The 17,958-nt window shown below is 36.2% G+C and overlaps 1 long non-coding RNA gene across 2 annotated transcripts; it reads right to left on the bottom strand.

Moving 5' to 3' along the window:
- Positions 1-6,742: 6,742 nt before the first annotated feature.
- LOC131736858 (uncharacterized) lies at positions 6,743-13,450 on the bottom strand. 2 transcript variants are annotated; one of them, XR_009328456.1, is made up of 3 exons: positions 11,797-13,450; positions 11,269-11,339; positions 6,743-9,570 (listed from the first exon to the last, which is right to left on the bottom strand). It is a non-coding gene; the product is annotated as an uncharacterized LOC131736858 (long non-coding RNA). The 2 variants fall into 2 exon arrangements; XR_009328455.1 differs by lacking the exon at positions 6,743-9,570 and adding an exon at positions 9,579-11,002.
- Positions 13,451-17,958: the final 4,508 nt, after the last annotated feature.

Here is a 17,958-nt window from a genome sequence, read left to right on the forward strand (position 1 = left end):
CTTCTACCGATGTTGCTTCATGTGTTTCTGAAACAAACTGGACTGGACTGTAATATTTTATATGATCATTTTAACATTGAACTGGGTGGACAGGAGTTCTCATGGCCAGAATAAATTGATCTACAGGTGTGAATATTATTTAGAGTTGAATTCCTTGTAAGACAGCTACAGTAATTACAACATTTTACCATGGGATGACAGAGATGGTTGTGCTTGGACCATTTTTTTTATATTTGTTTTTAGAAAGAAACAAAACACATGTGATGGTGTTTCAAAGGTGACTACTGCATGCATACGGTATACTGAGTCACTTGGAGACCTTTATAATGCCTTCCAAGATGACGTCTCAGAGAGATTTGGCCAATTAGAAACGTAAACGCAAGTCTGCATTTACATTATGCAACCTGTAACACATGCAAACATAACATTTGAAATACACCAAAACATTATCACAATACATATTTGACAAACTTGCACTGGTAGTTTAACCTGTTTTTCAAAGGGGTAATCCGCTACTCCTGTATTGACAGTGCAGCCATCAACAATTTCTTATTCAGCTCTTCATGCTGTAGCTTTGTCTCTATCAACATTGCTAGCAGGGTAAGTGCATACAGTAAATAGGGGTTTTTAATGCACCATGTAATAGCCATGCAACAACATCAACATTACACATTTTCAATGCATCAAAATATTATACTGTGAAATGCTTTGTTATGAGGACATGGAGATGACTTTGTTTTAAGTTTATACTATATTTATTGGAAACTTATTTTGTGTATCCTTGTCTGTATGCCTCTGATCTATATGCATCTAGTCTGTTCTTAATTCTATCTTTCAAAACTGCAGACCACTAAAGAGGTCTAGGGGGAAAAAAAGGTCCTGGATATGCGTTGCTTCCACTCTGAGTCTGACTTTAGACTAATTTAATTAGTCCAAAATATTGGTTATATGGGGTTTTCCCCCCGAGTGGCTCACCTACTTTGTAATGTGATACTTTGTAAGTCACCTTGGATAAGGATGTCTGCTAAGAAATAAATAATAATACTAATTAAAAGCATGGCCACATGGTGTGCAAGGTGAGTCATACAGTCTGGAGAGTGTAGGTTCGTGCCCTGGCTTTGCGAAATTGAGGGTCTTCGCTGGTGCACCTGCGTGTTAGGGAGGCAAAACTGGCAGGGTTTGTTTCTCCTCACCATGATATAGCGCAGAGGTAGGCAACCCTGGTCCTGGAGTGCCCCAAGCCCTAATTGATTCAATGATTGGCTTAATTGGTTAGAATTATCATGTGTTCCAGGTATTTAGCAATTAATGATTAAGAGATATCTACAAAACCTGCAGGATTGTGGCACTCCAGGACCAGGGTTGCCTACCCCTGCTATAGTGGATCCTACTGGCCAGGCGCCTGGCGAGCTCAGAGCTGGCCTTTGTCCTCCAGACACCATTAGCTCATTGACATCCCTTGCCTCCCTTGAGTTCCTGAGTGTAAAAGAGGAAATTGGCTTGGTCATGGGTTTGGAAGACACCACCTGCACCTTTGTTTCTCCTGTGTGCTGAATTGCTGCAGTGAGGGAACATAAATGGACATTATAAATTGGGGAGAAAATCAAGGAGAAAATAATTGGACACTTTTTTTTGATTAAAAAACACTGCATATGTTTTGCAAAATCAAACATTTTGTAAGCTCACAAATGCATACATACACAGAAACTTTAGTACAGTACACCTAAGCTAACCTCCAAGCTTATGCAAGCAAAATGTAGCCTGTACAAGAAGGGAAAAATGTACACACTTTCACCACCAACAAACAGCTACACACGTACGATGTCATTTACTATCAATATTTGCTAACTTGTTTTGTGTTTTTACTTTAATAGTGGCATCACTATGTAATCTTCGTTCTGCCAATTTGATTCCACAAAATAAAAATGAACTTGACTGAGACAGTTTAATCTGGTCATAATTAATGGAATAAAACTGATAAATACTTTTTTTCTCTCTCTCTCTCTACATGGTAGTTGTCTGCCTTGCTTAAATTTACCAGCTTTACACTTATACTTTAATTCTCAAATATGCTGTACATTTAACCAACATGCCACTCTAGGTTGTCTACTGCTGTCTAATAATCAGATATTTATATTTGGACATGTAACAAATGTAACATCTTATTGATTAAATAATCTTAGGATTCTGATGACTTCAGAGACCACTCCAGCTTTGCTCTTATGGTCTATGGGTATCTTCAGAATCTGTTGATGGAAACCAAGCCATTTTGTACGTGGTTAGCCATCTAATAATGAATATAGTTTAGTCAAGAAAAGATTAAGTAGGAGAAGTCAGGCTGCACTGTAAATTTAATGCTGGCAAAAGATGATTCTTAAATCTATGTTTGAAGGGGCTGTGCTCTACTGGGTAACTATTGGGTCAGCTTCAATCAACACTTCCTATACATCCTGTGGTATGGATTATGAAATAACATTCAACAGAAGGGTGGTCAAATATCCATTGTAAACTAAATCATTGTTTGTTATTGTGGGAAGAAACATTTTCCAATGGGACATTCCAAAGGGGTTTTGAACTTGGGGGGGATGGGGGGGGGGACTGCAGCTTGTTTTTGCAAAGCAGAGCCAATGGTAGAAGAAGGTACCAGATCCGCATTATATCAAAATTGACCCTTAAATGTCCTTTATCTAAATCAGCTAGGCCATAAAGCATGAACCTCCTTTTCTGTTGTCTGAAAAACAAACAAAAAACCCCAATGCTGTCGTTGTCACTTCTGTCTTTGGAATTAGTTACAATCATCTGCTGAAGGTACAGTAGCAGACACAAGACCAGACACATACAATAATTCAATAGTATGCTTTATGCCCAGAGTGACAAAGCAGGGTCCTTTTAGTCACAGTTGTCATCTTCTAGTGTAAACAAAGGAGACTCAATAGCAGGAATCTGGTCCAAAATGAGACGGTGCTCATATATTTATTTTCTTTGTAATTTTGAAGTTGCGAATAACAAATGTATAACACTGGTTTTCAAATAAAACAACACAAAACGCCTATCTCCACACTGGAGAACTAAACGAAATACTTCAGGACAAAAGTAAACTATAATATTGGACGGTTAAGCCCTTTGCTGATCAAAACACTATCTCTTTAATAAAGAGTACCTTGGAGTTTGCTGCAGCACGCTGGATCTGTGGGCAGGACTGAGACTTGTCAAAGCACCTGCACTGTTACTTCAACCCTGCTTAAATACCTGCCTTAACTGATTGCAGGTGTTTCTAATTAACACCTGTTTTGACACTTATGGAATCCTGGGAAATGTAGTTCAGGGTTCTATGACAACTGAACTACACTTTCCTTTACAACACACAGCTGTTGTGTACAAACCGTGGTCGAATATATACTCAGCTCAATACTTTTCCCCGCACTTTGTTACACCAGTCATAAGACTGTAGTATGACATTGGGAAGTCATTTCTAATGAAAACAAGATGGGTTATTTTATACAAAATAATATGCAAAGTTATTAAGTAATATTCAGAAATGCAATAAATGTACTACACAATCACATTTAGTACCGAAATGTAGTTTCCTCATGAAAATAACACTGCAATCTACAATGCAGTATGAATAAACATGCAGTCATTGTCTCAAAATGCAACCTGTCTCTGTGATCCCTTATTTGCTCATTCAATATGTAAACCCAAACAGAGCAACACATGGCCCATGCATATTGAATGTCAGCTCACATTTCTTAATCAAAGGTTTCAAGTTCTATTAATGCAAGGTTGTATGCTGCTAAAATGCTTTCACCCTCAGTTTGAATTGATTTCCCCTAAATGTTATTTGCTAAGTGTAATAGTTGTTGGTTTATTTTTTTTACATGAAATGTCAATACTGAAAAAATATATACATGTTTAATTATAAATGTTATCAGTAACACAAACACAAACATAATTTCTGTGATAATTCTGTTAATTCACGTTTGGATTTCTTAGCTGTAATAGAGCTTTACAATGTTATCTATAACCTTCTACTGCTGTAGGCACTAGCAGAAGCATTCCTACAGTATTTGGCTGAAGGTGATCAAGTGGCAAGCACATTTTTAAGGGGGGGCAGCACTACCTTTAAGGAATGTAAACAAACTGGACTACATGCTGGTAAATTATATAAATCACTCAGAGCTAAACAAGGAATGTAGTGTGTAGAGACCAAGAAGATTAAGATACTTTATTGTTAATTTGAACGTGCCTCTAGGACACTGCTGCTTTAAATAGTAACTACTACAATAATACATAATTTTGTTACTTCAGTTTGTACTGTTTGGTACTGTTACCTCTATAATCACATTTCCTAAGTGTCAGACTATCAGATTGCAGAATCAGGAGTCACATAGTACTGACTGAAGTGTAGTCAATACAGATTGTGAACATTCAGTTCGCTGATATCAGCTTTTCCAAACAACATTTTCTAATACAAGGTGACCATTGAAGACATCACTCTGCCCCAAAATAATTAGTAGCGTCCAGATTTAAATGGTCTCTGAGGAAGACTAGGAGAACCAAATAAGTAGACCTTGCTGTTCTTTATTAATTGACCAGAAACCCTGTACTGTGCATTCATTATTATAGTATTATCAGGTGTGTAATGCTGAAGACCAAACAGAATAACATGCAGTTTAACATGCTCTTTCCATGTTTATGGTACTCTCAGTATCCTGATGTTTAACCACAAAGGATTTACAATAATTGATTTGGTTAAAAACAAAAAACAAAAAGAAAATTACAATAACACAATCTGCTTTTATAAAAATAAATAAACACCATACACCTGCATGTAAGATTTAATCAGCTAATTCTGACAAACTCAAATTGTGTTTGGGTCAGGATGAATCTGGCATGACAAAAAGTTGTTTTGATTCAACAGTCCCCGAAAATTTGCTAACATTGTACTCTTAGCCCTGGAAGCAATGCTCTTTTTGAATGTTTCCTTTAGTTTTAAAATCTTACTGTAGATCTACTAAAATCTTACTGTAGATTTACTAAACTAAATCTCATATAAGACATATTAAGTGGGTGTTTTAGGACAGGTTATAAACAAGTAACCACATTTGCAAATGTTTTATAAATACTTTTATTATTTTTATAGGGTTACATCTACACAAAATGACTGTGTGGGGTTTTGAACCATAAAATTGCACTCCTGAAAGTTTAGGTCATTCCAGTTACAATCATGATTTAAGTTTCCAACAAAAACAATAAAAATGCAGCTAAAAGACCACTACACATCCGTTGGCTTAAAGGTCTGGCTTTCCAGATTCTTACTCAGGCCTCTAGAAGCACCATTTGTGAATGGCTTTGTGCCGCCGCCTGCTATTTCTATCCTCCAAGGCTCTCTTGGAAACAAGATGTTGTATCTCAATAAGTCTTTCCTGTTTAATATTAGAAATAAATAAAAATAAAACATTGCATAAGCGTAAAAGCATTGTAAGTCTTATTGGTGGTATATCTTTTTATTTGTTTTGATCATTTGAGTTGCTTGGAAACTGAAAGTATAAAACCATAGTCCTAAACTTTAGCTGTTTTTATAATCAATATTTGTTGGTGGTTTTTATTTTATGTTTACGACCATTGAAACATTTCATTATGGGTTGAACTGTTGACTTCAGTTGACATGAAGTCTATTGAGTGCCAAGGTGTGACTGTTGGGTAGTAAGTGCTAACTAATGTGTGTGTGAGACTGTTGCCCATCCTATATGTTAGAATACTGACTGCAGAAACAGTACCGTATTACAAGCAACCATACAAATGGCTTGATTGACTTAATAATATATATTTTTCAGTCCAGGATAGACCCTTGAGATGGAACATGTCATTTGCAACAGTAAGCCCCTTTACTGCATGCTTTGTATACCTGCTGTATTCACTAACTAGTGGCAGGCAACCTAGCACGTGGAAAACGTACCGCGTTCGAGTCATTTAAATACAATGAATAATGTTAATGGGTAGAAATGTATGCAAATTACGTCACAAAATACAGCGAGGGAGGCATTTGACATGCAAACCAGATTCGCTTAAGAGTGCTAACTTTAATAGGTACTGGTACTGAATGCCCTGTTGAAACGCACCAGGAATTACATCTATTATCCCAGAGAGACAACTGCTCCCCATGATATAACAGTGGCCTTTTACAAAGTGTCTAGCTTTCCAAATGTATTGGGGGCTATTGATTGCACACACATAGCACTGTCACCATCCCAAGATATAGAACATATCTTTCGTAATAGGAAGCACTACCACTCCATTAAAGTACAAATGGTGTGTGATGCGAAACTGAGGCTTCTTGATGTGGTCGCCAGCTATCCTGGTGCAGCACGACTCGTACATCCTCAGACAGTCTGGGATATATGGAGATTGCGAGGCAGGTGTATATAGAGCTGGTTGGCTTCCTGTCATATGCAACAATTTTGGCTATGTTAATATATTTATATAGTCACCATGTACATGTGATATTTAAGTAAGCTATGCTTAAAATAGCTTTAAAATATACAAAAGAAAATTATGGAAACTGTAAAGGTCCAATAAATGAATGTACACACAGTGAGAATTGAGGTGCGGTCATAAATGCAAGCAATCAAATTTCATCAGTTTTTTAACATTAAAAAAGTGACATTTTGCCAAACACTTGACTGAGCGAGTGCTTCACTAACTTTGGTAATATTACAAAATAGGTCAGAGGGAGATCAAGTTGAACAAACAAATATTTATTTGATTTGATTTGCAGAGAGAGTTAAACATAAATGTTCCATTAACAATTACTTTCTCCGCTTTGACTGTCACACAGGATGTTGTGAGTCTTTGGGGCAAGCAAGACTACCCCACCCCTCCTCCTATGGAGCACATTTATTTTGTCCTTCATGTTTTGCCAAATGGTCCTCTTCTTTGAAGTTAATGTTCTCGCTGATTCAGCACCAAAAAGCCTTTCATAATTCCCTACCACTTTTACATTTAATACATTTAGCTCCTGGTCTGTAAACATTAGATTCCTCAATCTGTCCTCCTGGGTCGCTCATTGTGACAAACTCAGAATCGTACTTACCTTTTCTTTCAAGCGCCCTTATATACTATAATAATGTGTGTGTAAACCTCTTACATAATTCTGCATGATGTGACAACGTGCAAATGAATAATTTAGCTTGCTTTATTTGTGCTTATAATTAGCTTAGTGAATAGAGCGACCACTGCTTCATTATTCCGCTCAGTGTGACTTCCCCCTGCCACGCGGTAAATCTGGTCATTTACCACCGTTTAGTGAATGAGGCCCTAAGGCAAGGTCTGGGGAGTGAGGGTGAGGGTGTAGCACTTTATTTCAAACAAAATTCTCACAAAGTAAAAGTTACACAGATTATAACCGCAACTAAACATTGTGTGCTACACAAGTGCCTTTTTCCACTGTGCTGATGTTGCTTTTGTCAAACGATGAGGGGTCATGACCCCCCTGGCTCCGGCGCCCCTGAGTCAGAAGCAATGGTATTCCAAAATAACACAAGCTAAAATAGGTTACTATATTTTTTCACTAAAATACAGTGTAGACATTTCTTGCATCATTTAAGACATTTCAAGTCTAAGTAAGCATATTTGTGTATAAAAAATTCAACAAAATCACATACACACACGTAGTCTTAATTATGGACTGCCTATAAAGTTTCAGTCTGTAACATAATACAAGTAAACATTATCAGAAATCAAACACTGCAGACCTCCAATATCTTTGATGTTACTCACTAAATTAAACACCAGAACATATTTGGCAACACAACATTTTCTTTTGACTGGAGTAATCTTAAATCTCTCAGCAAAAATGATTTGGTTAGTAATGGATGTTTGAATGGATGCCAAAGTCTTTATTCTGTTTTCTGTGAGATGCAGGCATGAAAACAATATTTATGAAGACTCTCCAAGTCCCCTGCTCTCGGTCCTGGCTTTGTTTCATACAGGGGCTGCAGGGTGGCTGGTGAAGAACTCTTTTACAAATATATTTGTTGCGCTGGAAGGCATAACCTGAATTGTTAGACAGTCAGATAAGAGATGCATTTACTAGTCTGCTTCAATAAAAATGTGTAGTAGGTCATCAGCATGCTTCAGTTCCCACAGTTACTTGTTAAGGTATCTCAGGCTGCTGTTAGCCTCATGATTCATTTACGATCAGTGCTTATCACATGTATCACCACTTTGTAAGTCTCTTCTCTGACAGGCCCAGAAACCAGAGCTTAATTACTAGACATGTGTTTACCACCAGGCAGTTAGGTCTACCTGAATGGTGCCCACTATTAGTTTTTCTATAAACTATTTGGCTGTCCCATATTGAATTATTTTTTACTGGTATTACATTCTACAGTATATCACTAAATGTGATTGTAGTACTGTACTTGGGAGGGTTGTGCAGTTTAAATAAATGTACAGCTAAGGCCAAAAGTTTTGCATCACCTAGAATTGTAGGATTGAGACATAATTTTAAAAAACTATATGACCATCATTTAGATCTTTTATCTAACATTATTTAATCAAAGAAACTACAAAAAAAGTCTATTGGAATCCCTAACAGCAGTACATTACTTCATGTGAGATTTAATAATTTTTGTCAGTATTGCAAGTATATGAAAAATTACAAAGCGGTATGTAATTGAATATGTTAACGTAACATTATTCAGCAGGTTTCTTTCGACTTTATGAAGCAAAATGATTTCATTCTATAGGGTGATGCAAAATGTTTGGCCATAGCTGTATTTACAAAGTTACTTCACTTTAACTCATGGTGCCCTGTTAACGTATCTTAATACATTAGCTCCACAGCATTATACATTACTTTTACTGAAAACAAAACACTAAAGAGGCTTCCATGCACTGTTAGAGTGCACCAAAACGTACAACACATGTGGAATTACTCTTACATCCCCTGTGCAGTATAGTCACTAGTTGTATCTATTGTATGGTATGTAGTATTGACATCAGAGATCTTCTCCAGCCCCCACAACCTAGATCTAGAAACACCACAATGTATTCTATGCAGACATCCTGCAGTTATTCTACAGTAATATTAATTATTAATCAACTGCTACATATATTAAGCAGCATCTATTTTGCTTATATAAGAGCACCAAAGCCTTATGTTTATCAGTACTGCAGATCTACATTTATCTTGGTTAGATACTCAGGCCAAAGCTTGACATTTAATAGGACTGGGTTGTGGATCGATAACGGCATATTTGTCATTTGTCATTTTTTCCACCTCTTGCCTCCTGCATCTGTAAGAGCCCATGAGACCATGCTAGAACGCTTGTTATAAACAATCATTTGTAATCTAACAGCATTAGTTGTCATATATTGCTCTATAACCAGTATGTGCAGGTCTACATTAACCCTCAGGACACGTAGAGCACTTGGAACAGACTAATGCTGAAACTTCCTTTGAAAAGATACAAAGATCAAAAGTGAGCTTAGCATGTGTAAGATGTTAAAAATAAACTCTGTGTTCTCTTCTACTTTCGAAGTAGGTTTCTCAAATTACCAGAGATCCTAAAAAAAAAAAAAACAGTTAGAAGGTATTTGCATTGTATTTGCATGGTTCCTGCTGTCTGTCTGTCCTGGGGCTACACTGAACCATAACTACATTCAACAGATCTTTTATTAATTTTGTCAATGTGTGTGAAGCTGTGGCAAAAGTGTGTTTTAAATTGCAGTTACAATGCTGTTAATCTTCAATCCAAGTACACTTTGTAGTCATTTGTTTCACTTGAATGCACATTAAATTCTCTTAAATTTATTTTTATCATGTTCCATTACTTAAATTACACAATTTAAAACTAGCTGGGCAGCAATGTGGAGTAGTGGTTAGGGCTCTGGAATCTTGACTGGAAGGTTGTGGGTTCAATCCCAGATGGGGGATGCTGCTGTACCCTTGAACAAGGTACTTTACCTAGATTGCTCCAGTAAAAACCCAACTGTACAAATGGGTAATTGTATGTAAAACTAATGTGATATCTTGTAACAACTGTAAGTTGCCCTGGATAAGGGTGTCTGCTAAGAAATAAATAATAATTAATTTAATTTTCCTTGTCAGGGTATGAATACATTGAATTAGCATTTTTGGAGTTTTGCAAAAAGATTGCTGAAATAAATAATTGTAGACATCTATTTCTTGTAACTTTTTTTCTCCTCATCCACAAAAGCAAAACTTTTGCTGCAAAAGATTTTTCCGATAATTATTTGTTTTCAAGAAGTTTCTACAAATTATAAATTTCCATTGGGGTATGTAAACTTTTGATTACACTGCATATATATGTATGCAATAAGGCCTGGCAGGGTGTCCGTATATGTCAAATATACAAACGCCTCGGGCATTGTGGGGTACAAGATGAAGTCAAGCGCCTCCAATCCCTGAGAAGTCCATATATTAGACGTATACGGACACCCTGAAGGGCCTTACTGCATTTATAATCCAGATCAAACATTGGATTTGAAAAAAGAAGCAGAAGTAATTTTTAGGACATTTTTTTTTTTTTTAATTAAATATCTACACCAATAAAGTTACCACAAAGTAGTCCCATTTATAACTTTGAACTACACACTAAGTTAAGTTGAGTAAATTGATTTAATTAAAACATGCAAAAGTAAGTAAATACAATAATCCATTGCATATCCGACTGCAGTGTGACCAGAGTAAGGGCGGATATGTAAACAGACGGATAAATGAATCCTGTTTTAAATACCATTATACACAGCTGTAACAATTAAGATATTCACACAATTATTATGTTGAGATTCAGCTTTTATTTGGGGGCTCCCCTAAATCCCTTGTTTAGAGAGATACAGGGTATTAATGCTCGTGACAGAGAGGCCGTCTGCTGTGTGGGTGCATGCATTCGCTGCTGAGTGACAGACAGGAGAGCGAGACGGAGGTTGAAGAGACATCCCACAGGTGAACAGGATTTCAGTAATTTTTCAACATCTGTGTCAAAGAGGGGTAGATAATGTGCAAAAGTGTTTTTTTGGTGTTTTTCTGTAGCATTTACAAACCGCTAAAACAACATTATTTGAAGTGAGGGCTAAGCTGTTTACCTGACAAATAAACAATAGACACACCATTTTTAAACTAAACAAATGAGACTGCTTGCTCTTTTTAAATACCCTGCACCTGGCTCTAATTTACCATTTTTAAGATTTTGTTGTTAACTTACAAGGCCCTGAATGAATTAGCACATAGTTATTACTTACATAGGAGTTACTGACCCCGTATCTTCCAAACCTCACTCTGAGATCACAGGATGTGCGGCTGCTGGTTATTCCTAGGGTCAACAAAAGCAACACGGGAGGTAGGGCTTTTTCTTGTGGAGCTCATAAATTATGGAATGCTCTGCCTTTGTTTATCAGGGAAGCTGGGACCATTACAGTGTTCAAGTCAAGACTAAAAATGCACTTCTATAAAATGGCTTTCTTATCTTAGTGGTTTTTAATGTAACTTTAAAATTGCTGCTTTTGTATTATGTGTATACTGTTTAAATCTGTATTTAAATGGGCTGAGTGTGGCAGTCGTATGCGTGACATGCTGTTGTGGTTTGTTCTTTTTTTCTGCTATGTACTGTACAGTGTTTTGCGATACTTTTTGTATAAAAAGCGCTATATAAATGCAATAAATAAATCAAATATCACGCAATAACAGTGCTGTACTCAGTATGTATTCAATGAACGTGTATTCACTTTATTGAAACAGATTTTCACTAACAGAGAACACAAAAAACATACCTGCACAATGCTGTGGCGCAGTCACTGTTTGATTACAAACTTGTCCAGTGCTCTCTGCATCATTGCACGATCCACGCTGCGTACGTGTCTAATCACGCGAGATGTGATTGAATTCAAATTCAAAAACAGCTTTATTTATCAACCAACCCCAAAGGGATGAACAGGTTCACCACCATGAATGGTATCATTGTTTGCCACATCCTGTCATTGATGGTTGTTGATCAATGCAAGCTGAATTTAAACTAAATCTTTATACTGTTATGTTGGCTTAATATATGGACTTTCTTTCTAGCTGCTCCTTATCCATTAAGACTAAGTCTTTGTGTAACCTGAGTCACAATTTCATTGACAAATTACAAGCCATCACTTTAAGAGCTTTTTATCATTCTTTCTAAACCCTTTGTTATCAACACCACCAGAGTCTTACATACACCTTTACAGCTGGGCTGCAATCTACACAGTTAAGTATTCTTCTTTTACATAATGTTTGCACATTGTTGGGCCTGAGATCAATACATTACTTATTAAATACAAGAGTTGCCATCATTTTTTCCACTACTGTTTTATAGATCTGGCAGGCAACACTACAGTGCACTTCACTGATATTTGTTCATGCATAAAGAATGTAACCCTTACAATGTTATTTAATAAACTAATTGATATGTACTTATTTTACAAGGGATAAATCCTTGAATCACAGGGGTAAACGTTGCTCAACAAGGACAAGTTACAGTAAAGCAACTTAAAAAGAAAGCACAGATCTCTCCATCACCTACTTTATTTTTCTTGATTCAAAAGCATTATGAATGACAATAAAAAGGCTGAGAATTAGCCTTATATGGTACATATGGTACTGTAATGACAATGTATGGAATGTTACCCAAGGAAAAAGCTGTTTAAAAATGAAAAACAATAACAGCACTATCACCATCAATGTATATGTAGGAAAGTCATTAATTACACATAGGCTGGGACCAAATCAAAACTTTGACAACCCGCTAATCGCACTAAACAAAACTGTATTTAATAGCGTTTTTTTTTTTTTGTAAGTATCTTATTTCTTCTACTCATAAAAAGAAAATGCTATTAAATACAGTTTTGTTAAGTGCGATTAGCAGGTTGTCAAAGTTTTGATTTGGTCCGGGACATAATCTGGAAAACATTGTATAAAAGTGCTTGCATATAGTTATATATGCGGATGCTTCACAGTGAATCATAATTAGAGGATACATATAACACATAACCACATTTCATGCTCATTTTACACGGTCATTACATACCATTCTGGTAAACATACAAAAGCAATTCTTAAAGACTAACACAAAAACCTGGATCACGTCATTTAGCATGTACTCATGTCAAGTAAAGTACTACTGCATTTGACACCACCTGAAACTCCTATTAACTCCTACTAGCATTGATATTGTCAGTTGGTACAATCAGGTTTTGCACCTAATCTTGGAGACAGGGATTCTTTTAGTGTGGGGTTGTGGGGTCCCCACAAAACATTTGGCCATGTGACACCACAAATAAAGTGCTGTTAAGGGCTGTTCTTTGTATGACACCAGCGTATTCATCACATCAATGAAACTTATTTAAAAAAGGTTTAAGCTCAGCAAGGTTCATAGCTGAAAACTAAGCTGCTGAAAACCATTTCTAATAGCCTAAGTTCAGTATACCACAAGGGTTTTTTGCGTCATCAATGTGAGACTAAATTAGAGCTTCCCTGCTTACAAGTGGCTTGTGGTTAAAGCAGCAATGAACTCATCCAGCGCATCACAATGCAATTGTAAGCAGGGAAGCTTGTGTTCAAGGTGAGATCAATAGGCTCTGTCACCTTTAGTCTGACATTGATGACGCAAAAAGCCCTTGTGGGATTGTAAACCAAGGCTATTTTAAATGGTATTCAGCAGCTAGGCTTGCGGCTATGAACCATGCTGAGTATAACCTTTTAAAATAAGTTTTGATTATGTGATGAAAAACAGACACAAGAAAATAACTGGATACCAAATAACATGAGTGACACAAGGGTAAAATAATAATACATGTTTAAACCTTTTTCAGTCTACCTTAAATAGGGTTACCATATGGCTCCAGATTAACCAGATGCTTTGAGACAGACCGGAATTTCAGAATTCCCCCTAAATTGAAAGTAATTCACGTATAAATGAGCACCTTTGCTGAGATTAATCCTGCTGTGGTGGAATTGCTTGGGCGCAGCAAACAATTCACACTGATCAGCTGCTTCTGATCAGATCTTAATGAACGAATAGCTAATTTATCGATAGAGCAATGAGATGATGATGAAATTGTATTTGCAGAATAATATGGGCGATTGAATTTTAACAAACAGAAAAAAATAGTGACTGGCTGCAATTCATTCTTGGTATAATACAATTATTTGACGCGCATGCGGGTATTTAAGCACCATTATTAATTGTAGCTAAGGATGGTTCATTTACACCTTCATTTATTTCAATTTAGGGGCAAGTTTGAAATCCCGTTCTGTCTCACAGTGTCCGGTTAATCTGGAGCCACATGGTAACCCTACCTTAAAAAAAAACCAAATATGGCCTTTCTACCTGGGAAATTGGAGATATTTTGCTAATACTTTACTAATACATGAATGCAGACACTTCTAACACTGGTTGAGATGGGGCCTGTGTATATATTCACCTCCTGGCTGATAGTAACCATGTCACTTAATCGGCAACAATTATTAATTACCTATTTTATTTACTGTGTGCTGACTGATATATTACCATGTACTCTGTCATGTCTATGTGCATTCTCACACCGCTGGTGGTGCGCCTGCAAGAACATCTACTGAAGTGCTAGAGAGAGAGAATGACACAAGGACCTGTAAAGACTATTAATATCTCTCTTATATTAAGAGTGGGATGATGATTGTTTGATTTAACACTGGTTATAGAAAAAGTCTGCTTACCTAGTATGATCTATTGACCCCCACACAGTCGTTAGCTTGGCCAGGTACTTTTCACGTGTCTGTATTGCTTTAGCTTTTGGGTGCTGCTCTCAAAATGACTGGACAACTTTTAAGCATCCTACTAAAATTAGAATATTTAGAACAAACTGTGCTCGCACCCTGGTTAATCATATTCAGTTGTACTGTGTTTCTAACCAAAGCCTTTTAATAAAGCCATAGTTCTTACAGCTGCTGAACAGGGAATAATTCCCAAGTAGACAACATGGGTGCTACCATACCTAAACGGGCCTCTGCTCTGTTGAACGGTATGGAATACAGACTCCTGCTTTATTTACCCGCAAATAAATGGATGTAAATATGCCACCAATTAACATGTATTTTACGTTTTACCCACAGGTTTTACTGCATTGACCACAGTGAACTACTTTCAAATAAACCATATTTACACCCAGGGCTTAATCCTGTCAATACTGAAGATCATTTCAATGTCTTTTACTTGCTCTTTAAGTCCCACCACCTTCCAACCTGCAACCGACATGCTTCCACAGACCAGAAGTGAACCTTGTAATTTCAACATCATGAAACCCTTTCTTTACCTTTTCTGTATTGTGTTTAAACTCTAGAATGTTAAAGTAACACACTTGGTGTAAGGGCATCCAAAATGCATTTGAACATCAGAACTGGTACTGTCTGAACTCAGGAATCTATGGCCCTGATCCAGTAGTATAAAAGTGCCTGTGTTTCACGTGCCTCTAGTATAACATTTAACAGTGCCACTGCTTATTTTTTTCAGAATTAATCTGAAACTGTTTCAGCACAAGGTCTAAATTCTGTTTGACCTTTTACACTCCCATATAATTCATTGCCTATTCCTTTAATCAATATGCATTTAGATCCATTAGCAATCCTCCTTTCTGGTCATAAGCATCCTATAAATGTCAGGATCCTCACGTTTTCTTAAATGCATTACAAACATGACTGAGCAGTTTTGAGTTATATCACTTACATGTACACACACCCCTTGAGAAATATACACGTACTACGTATAGCTATGTTACTGTGAGTTATATTTAATGTTCTTGGTTGTTAAAATAGCTAAGTAGATGTTTATGTTAAATTAGCTGTAGTAGTGTTATGAAGTACTGAACGTAAGTTAACTTACATGCAATAATACACTATTGTCAGCAGCATTTGACTAGATGAGTGGGAGATAAAGGATATCATGGATCCGTATTGCTGTATAAACCTGTTTGACAATGTGGGCAATAATCCTTACACTATCAGTGCACTTCAGCGAACATTTTGAAAAGAGCAAACATTTTCAAAAGAGCTTTGAACAAACTTTAAAGTTATACGTCTAAAAAGTTGTCAGGAAGTTAACAATGAAAAGAAAAATTACAGGTACGTTACTTGAACAGTTGTAGCAACACTTGGGGACATGTAACACTATATTTTTTAATTTACTGTAGGTCTTTAGCTTGTGAAATGGCCTCCAGGTGTCCTCCAGCTACCACGCTGATTCCAGGGAGGGACAGTAGAGCATAATGAAAGCATTCCTTTTCCTGTCCATTATAACCTTACAGAAAACAGAGGGGCTCTTTACAATACCTTGCATGTATATTGCACTTTTTAGAAGCAATTTCCATGAATCACACATTCTCTTATTGAAATAAAATCTGGGCTGGAACAGAAGAAAAGAAGATGTGTGTTTTTCTGATTCTAATTATTTATTAATTGAGTCATCTCACCATGATATTTAGGCATTTAGAAGTAGGCCTATATGGAAGTACTTGTGTCTTAATTGCTTTACATTGTAGAATATTATTATCACATTAAAGAGCACTTCTGTAATCTTTTTAATGATAACTTTTCCCATTAAAAGTTCCTATCGGCTATCTGGTGTGTACGAATGGTGCATATAACTCATAATTAAGACAGTTTCTAATTTCTTTGTAGACCACAGGGGTCTTTTGTTTGAGATTGGATAGCATCTATTCATCCTGGGTTGGGCAAAGCACACTTTGTAAAAGCATCTCAGTGCGAATGCGGTTCTTTTTTTGTGCTTGAATTAATGTGTAATATCAGAATAAATGACCCCAACGACAAAGGTGTTTACGAGGTCCTGCATCGCTACTCTTGATGATGGACCGCATCTATCAATATATTACCTGAGGAGAGTTTTTTATGACAAACCCAAATCTGTCATTATAGCAGTGAAGGGTTGACATGCAAGACAGACCACAGCAAAGTTCTTGTTCAACTTAAAACACACTGCTGCAATACAAAAACTCAAACCTACTTTATAACATGCTAATCGTCAATAACTGCTCAATGCATCGCTTCAACTTTATTGCCAGCTACTGTATGGCGAGGCTTGTACAGTACTGGCATTGTTTCAGAGAGAAAGAGAGAGAGAATATTAAAAGGCAAGATGTGTATAATAGTGCTGTATAATTCCTTCAAGGCCAGACAAAACAAAATAAGATAGAAGCTTGCGTTGTTATATGAATCCCCATCAGATCTTAGAAAAAAGCATTTCTGTCATTTTTATTTTTAATAATATATACAATATAACTTTTGACTGTATTTAAAAGGTAAATTGAATATATATTTCAACTAGTTTAAGATAGCTACTGTAACATAATATATATATATATATATATATATATATATAACATCTTCACTCTTAAACCCACTGAAACATTGATACCATTTTAATAAATCCTTCAGAAAATATAACAATCAAACAAAAGAGAAGAGATTGTATTCAGAGTACATTTGCCATGGTTTATTTATGGCAAAAAGGGCAGTTTTAACAGGCTTGACTTTATCTGATAAATGTATCAGATAGCCTTTACTCCCCACTAATAGGGCTTCAAAAATACTTTAAATTGAACCCATTATACATTAGCACAGAAAGCTTCTGTAACTTACTTTGAATGGAATGTTATCTAAGGAGATTTCCTCTGCAATTACACAGGGTTAATGTAATTTGGGGTTAGATTGTAATGTTGATGTTTAGATTTCTTTGTAATCTGTTTTTAAAGCAGCAAACTTCCATTGGAGCTATCAACTGTATTTGTAAATGAAGAAATGCTAGGTGCCTGAGAGCTTTTCAGGTTCCTTTTTCAAAAAGATATGTTACAGTTGTTTTAATTTATGTATGTATTTATTTATTTATATATGTATTTATTTATTTTTTGCTAATGTATTGT

Source organism: Acipenser ruthenus, chromosome 1, assembly GCF_902713425.1.
Source record: "Acipenser ruthenus chromosome 1, fAciRut3.2 maternal haplotype, whole genome shotgun sequence".
Classification (NCBI taxonomy): domain Eukaryota; kingdom Metazoa; phylum Chordata; class Actinopteri; order Acipenseriformes; family Acipenseridae; genus Acipenser; species Acipenser ruthenus.